A 6470-nucleotide genomic window follows, 5' to 3' on the forward strand; every position below is an offset into this window, starting at 1 on the left:
TGAAGCAGAAGTGCTTCTCTAGGGAGACATAGCTAGCTCCCTCTTTAACCCTCCACTGACTGTGTGGAAGCTAACCTGTTTTACACAGTCAATTGATTATGAATGCTAATCACATCTAGAGTCTAGCAGAGTCTAGACGGAGTTACATGTGTAAGTAATACCGGCCCAGGTGCCCAGTCTGGATCTTGCATTATATCTGACAATGTCAACAGCGTCCTAAGTAGCTGGAGTCTATCTTAAGAGGTGCAGGGTGTTGTGAGAACAAATGTGAGCTGGGACTCAGATTCAAGGTCCACGGAGGCTAGTGAAGAGTGTAAAATTTTAAGCTTTGGCTTGAAAGAGGTTGGCAGCCAGCCCTGGCCCAGCATGTAGGCATGGAGTCCTCAGTTCTGGATCTGCAAGGCCAAGGTAGATCAGCAGAGTGAGCAATGGGGGGGCTGAGATGCATTCAGAGGCCCCATAAGGGCTTCAACAGGGGAGATGAGGGTTAAACCAGAGACCCGGCTGTCTCCATCATTTTGCATTGTATTTGACACAAGTCAGACCCCTCATGATTGACATGGAACCCTGAGACTTAGTGTACAAGCCAGAGTCTCTCTCTTCTGGGCTCTTTGGACCCTGCCTCTTTGATTCTGATCTCCAGTCTTACCAACTTCATTCCCAAATTAGAATTCTTTTGCAACCCAGGGGCCAACTTTGAAGTCCAACTGCACACGCAGTATTTGTGATAGAGTCATAACCCATCAAGAGAGGAGAACTGGACCGCCCTGAGCAGCCAGGATAAAGGAAGGACTGCCAGAGATGTACAGAACCCACCCCCACCTTTGTAACCGGGATTGCCTGCCCAGGCCACTACAACTCCATCCAGTTCTGTCCCCGCCTTGGTTCCTGAGTCTCCAAGTCCCCTTTTCCTGCCAAACAAAGCCCCCAGCCACCCGACTGACGTCCAACAGGCACCTGGGGCCTCCGGGCCTGGGAATCAAAGCCTGTTTTGCAAAGGAGGCCCTGTGTTTGGAGAAACACCCATCCCCTGCCGCCCAGCCCTTCAAAGAACCGGCATTGTTCTGTGCTGAGAAGGCGCCTCCTGACGCGCTGGGCAGGGTGCGGGCTGACGCTGGTGGACCTCTGATCTCAGGCCAGGCCCCCAGACACTTGGGGGAGGGTGGACCTAGGGGCCAAAGAGGGAGCAATCGGTCCTTGTGGCACCTTGCCCCTTCTTCATTCTCTGCCCACCTGGGTTCCCATCTCTAAGTCCAGGCTCTCCCACCTGGGGCTCTGGACACGGCAGGCCTCAATAAGAATCAGGCACAGGAATCGAGGTAGCAGAGGAATTTTAGTGATCATAAGGGGCATTTGAGGGCGTTTACAGTAAAAGACTGCAAACATATCGTTGGGCACAGTGGTACTTGGGATACTGAGGCAGGAAAATCATAAGTTTGAAGCTCTGTCCCCAAAATATAGGGGAGGGTGTGTGTGTGAGTGTGTCTGTGCACGTTCGTGCATACATGTGAGTGTGTGTTCTCATTTTACGGATCATAAGACTGAGGCTAGGGAAGAAGAATTCAGTCCAGTTCAAGACACGAACTGACAGACTTTTGTCCAGACCTTACCACTGAAGCTCCATGTTCTTTGTTGAAGGAACCTTTCCCATTTGCTTTTGTCCCACTGTGGTTTCCATCTCAGTCTAACGTCGGTAAAGGCAAAGTTCATTTTAAATAAAATCTGCTCAGCCACAAACTAAGGCCACAGAACTGGCAGTGGTGCCACGGTGGCTTGCGGGTGGCCCACATAGCATTCAAACGCCACCCTTAACTGCCCTTCCTTGCTGCCCACCACACATAATATGAGCTGGGGTGGTGTGGGGGCTTTTAGTCTCACTCCTGTGACACAGCAGAGGCCTCTCAAGGCCCACAGAAGGCAAGCAATCTGCTCAAAGTCACCCAGAAGCTGAGGTTAGATCAGAACCCAGAACCACATCTCAGAAGCTAATTCTGTCTGGGCCTTCCCTCTGAGATCACACTTCCTGTTATGTGACACTGCAGATCCTTTGCCCAGATGCTCCCTCCCCGTCTGTGACTAAGAGCAAAGTCCCCAGCACTGCAGGGTGTCCACCAAACTACTTACCCATTCAGAGCCTCAGTTTCCTTCTTTTGTCAAACAAGAATGCTAGTGCCCCATTTGAGGCTCTTGGGAAGATGAACTTGGGGGAACAACACCGGGAGCCCTCATAATAAACAATATGCATGATCATGATCACTGTGATTGGCCCACTTTCACCGTCTGAGAGAGGAGGGGAGGGGCCCAGCTAAGGTGAGGAACTGTCTCTGTGGGAAGCTGCTTCCCAAAGCAGATAGATAGCAAGGCCTCCTTCCTGCAGGCTTTACAGGAGAAAGAAGGGCAGGAAGGGAAGAGCTGGGCGCCTGGGGGTGGGGTGTTCTGATCTCCTGGCCTGAGATTCCTGGGATTCTCCGGTCTTACCGTCCTACCTACTTGGCCTGTCCGGGCACCGAATGAGATCTTTTGACAGTCAGGATGTTGCTGTCCTGGTAATCTCCGCCAAACATCTAAAGACCACAGAGGTCACATCCAGCCCCAGAACCCTGGAAAATTCCATCAGCCTGCATGGGGAAGTAGTGTGACAAAGGGAAAACTTAGGACAGCCATTTGACTTCTCTGTCTTGTGTAAGAGACAGATGGGCCCCATGGCCAGAGGTTCCATCCCCAACCCTGCCACTGGCATCCCCAACTGCCACATAGGGCCAAGTGCCTCACATCCATGGGTCTCAATTTCTCTTCCACTCAACAAAGACAATGTCCAGGCCGTGTTATTATTTAGGTTATCTTATACGCCATAATTATCAGACCCTAAATGAGGCCAAAACATAAAATGTGGGGGCTGTGGAGATGGCCCTGGCATCAGAAGTGCTGGCTGCTCTTCCAGAGGACTGGAGTTCAGTTCCCAACACCCACATGGCCACTCACAACCGCCTCTAACTTCAGTTCTAGGGCATCCAGCACCAACACCATGCCCTTGCCTCCTCAGACACCTGCACACACAAGTACAGACACACAGACACATATATAAATAATCAAACAAATCTTTAAAAAGAAGTAACAACAATTCAGAGGACTGGCTGCACTTCCAGAAGAGACAGGTTTGTGTCTCAGGACCACCGTGGAGGTCCACAGCTGTCTGTCACTCCAGTCCCAGGGGTCCGATAACCCTCTTATGAGCGCTGGATGCACATAGTTCACAGACATGCATGCAAGCAAAGCACCTGTACTCATAAAAATAGAGAAACAAAAATGAAAAAGAGAAATATCTCTGTTAAAAAGAAGAAAAATACAATATATAGTATGTGACATGTTAAGGTAACTAACAAATAGGGAACCAGAGTCAGGAATCTGTTGGAGTTTGTCATCAGGAAGTCACTGGGGACTTAAAAGAACTTCATTATCGCTGTAAAATTAACACCTGAGGTTTCTTGAGGGCTACTACTTGCTGACTGGGAAACTGAGGTAGAGAGGTGCGCAAAGTCAGATGACTAACTGGCAGACCTAAACAGTCAGCCAAAGGCAGACAACATCAAAACTCACCATACACTATGCACACACACATAGGCACAGGCCCCCTACAGTGGGGCTCCTGCAGAATCAGCATGTCAGAATGGTGCATAAAAACACTCCTCAGTCACAGTGGGTGCCGAGAAAGAAGCAGAGAAGCACCTACTGGTTGTAGGTGCAGTTACTGAAATGGGTGTTTTGTTTTGAAACTAGTCTCTCTGTGTAACCCTGGCTGTACCGAAACTCACTCTGTAGATCAGGCTGGCCTCAAACTCACAGAGATCTGCCTGCCTCTGCCACTGGAGTGCCACCAAGCCCAGCAGAAACGAATTTCTTGGTCAGAAAAATACTCAGGAAGTAACAGAGAGACTGAGGAAAAGGCAGAAGCCATACCTCATGACCACAACCCTTGCATGCCAGCGGTGGAGGCACTGGAAGAAATCAATTTTTTAAAAAGATTTATTTATTTATTTATCTGTGCATTAGTGTTTTGTTGCATCTATGTCTGTATGAGGGTGTCAGATCCCTTGGAACTGGAGTTACAGACAGTCGCGAGCTGCCATATGGGTCCTGGGAATTGAACTGGGGTCCTCTGGAAGAGCAGCCAGTGCTCTTAACCCCTGAATCATCTCTCCAGCTCCCCAGAATGAATTTCTTAATGTTTGCTTCTCTTGGTCAGAAAAGTACTCATGAAATTACAGAAGGACCAAGGAAATGGTAGGAACGGTAAGCACCTCATGCCTACAATCCTTACATCCAGGACTTCATACCCAGATGACTCAGCTGCTGGCTTTATCTGCAGTAGCTCATAGCACTGAACACAAAGGGCCACAGTGCAGGAGGCCAAGACTGCCTCAGGGAATACAAACACAAATGAGGGAGCCATTGCCATGGAGACTGGGAATGCTTCCTAGAGGAGGAGGACCACCAGACCCAGGGTAGGGGACATTCTGGGAGAACCCATAGATACAGACAGGTTCTTAGCACTCAGTAATCTCTGAGTTAACCTGTACCGAGGATATCAGCAGGATGCAGACTGGAAGAGTCGGAGAATTCAAGAAGCAGAACCAGCTGGCCAAGGTGGCACACACCTTTAATTCCAGCCCTTGGAGACAGAGACACAAGAGGATCTTTATGAGTTGAGGCTAGCCTGAACTATATAGTGAGTTACAGGCCAGCCAATGATATAGAATAAGACCCTGTCATAAAATTAAAATCCAACCAAAACAGCCAGTGAGTGGTTCACGCCTTTAATCCCAGTGTTTGGGGGGCAGAGGCAAGTGGATCTCTGTGAGCTCAAGGCCAGCCTTGTCTACAATGCATTCCAGGCCAGCTAGGGCTGCACAGAGAAACCCTGTCTTGAAAAACAAAACAGAGAAAGAAAGAAAATCTCTCAAATGCACACGCCCTGTGACCCTGTTGTTCTACTCTAGGTCCTCACAAAGGACTGACTAAGGGCTGCACATCTGAGCACTGGAGGGTGTAAGCTCGGAGCAGTGAGCCACAGACTTGGTTGGGATCCTCCTCTGCCGGGATTTTAATGAGGCCCCACTGCCTGGCCCTCTAGCTCAGTAGTTCCCAACCTTCCTAATGCTTTAACCTTGTAACACAGTTCCTCACGCTGCAGTGACCCCTAACTATAAAATTATTTCATTGCTACTGCACAACTGTAATTTTGACACTGTTATGAATTGTAATGTTATGAATCATAATCTGATATTTCCAGAGGTCTTAGGTGACCCCTGTGAAAAGATTGTTTAACCACCAAAGGGATCGCAACCCACAGGCTGAGAACTGCTGCATAAGTTGCTATGACCTTGGACAAATAGCCTCCTCTGACAAAAAAAACTCCACTGCCGTTTCTGTGCCTAAATGTTCTAGTTTATAAAATACGAGCAGCGATAACATAAAAATCTAAGGCTTCACTGGAGATCAAACCAGCTAACATGCATAGAGCAAGCACCCGCTATAGATGTAGATAGAGATGTTTTGGAAAACATCAAAAATACCTGTATATCAACAGTAAATTTCAGTTTGCAGAGTGTCCATAGAATACCATGCAGGCACCAAAAATCCCAAGCTATTTTAAGGAGTTTCAGTGACATGAAGAGACATCCAAAATACTGTCCTTTTTTATTTACTTATTTGTATGTTATGTGTCTGAGGGTTTGCATAGTGTGTATATATATCCATGAGTGTGCCGTATGTTCTTGAAGGTCAGAAGAGGGCATTGGATGTCCTGGAATTGAAGTTATAGACACTGTGAGCCAACATGTGGGTGCTGAGGACCGAACCCTAACCCTGTAAGAAGAGCAAGCACTCTTAACCACCAAGCTTCTCTCTAACCCTATGTAATATTAAGGGAAAAGGAAAATAAGGCCGATTACCAAACAGTGCACCTTGATGGATATTTAAGTGGATTTACTTAGAACACCTGGAAGAATTCAGACAACAAATGCTTATCCTGCCGGTTACTGGGAGGCAGGTGCAGCTGGGAGGCAGCAGGACAGGGCGGCAGCCTCCTTGGGTTTCCTCTCTTCTTTCTTTCTTTCTTTCTTTCTTTCTTTCTTTCTTTCTTTCTTCCTTCCTTCCTTCCTTCCTTCCTTTCTTTCTTTCTTCTTTTTTGTTTTGTTTTGTTTGTTTGTTTGTGTTTTTCAAGACAGGGTTTTTCCCTAGAAGCAACCTAGATGCCCCTCAACCGAAGAATGGATACAGAAAATGTGGTACATTTACACAATGGAGTACAACTCAGCGGAAAAAACAATGGAATCTTGAAATTTGCAGGCAAATGGATGGAACTAGAAGAAACCATCCTAAGTGAGGTAACCCAGTCACAGAAAGACAAACATGGTATGTACTCACTCATATATGGATATTAGACATAGAACAAAGGATTACCAGCCTAC

The 6470-nt window shown here is 47.6% G+C and overlaps 1 long non-coding RNA gene across 1 annotated transcript; it reads right to left on the reverse strand.

Moving 5' to 3' along the window:
• Positions 1-324: 324 nt before the first annotated feature.
• On the reverse strand, positions 325-2647 carry LOC127225274 (uncharacterized). Its single transcript, XR_007834772.1, has 3 exons — positions 2487-2647; positions 1055-1168; positions 325-395 (listed from the first exon to the last, which is right to left on the reverse strand). It is a non-coding gene; the product is annotated as an uncharacterized LOC127225274 (long non-coding RNA).
• Between the last annotated feature and the right edge of the window lie 3823 nt (positions 2648-6470).

Source organism: Phodopus roborovskii, unplaced genomic scaffold, assembly GCF_943737965.1.
Source record: "Phodopus roborovskii unplaced genomic scaffold, PHOROB, whole genome shotgun sequence".
Classification (NCBI taxonomy): Eukaryota; Metazoa; Chordata; class Mammalia; order Rodentia; family Cricetidae; genus Phodopus; species Phodopus roborovskii.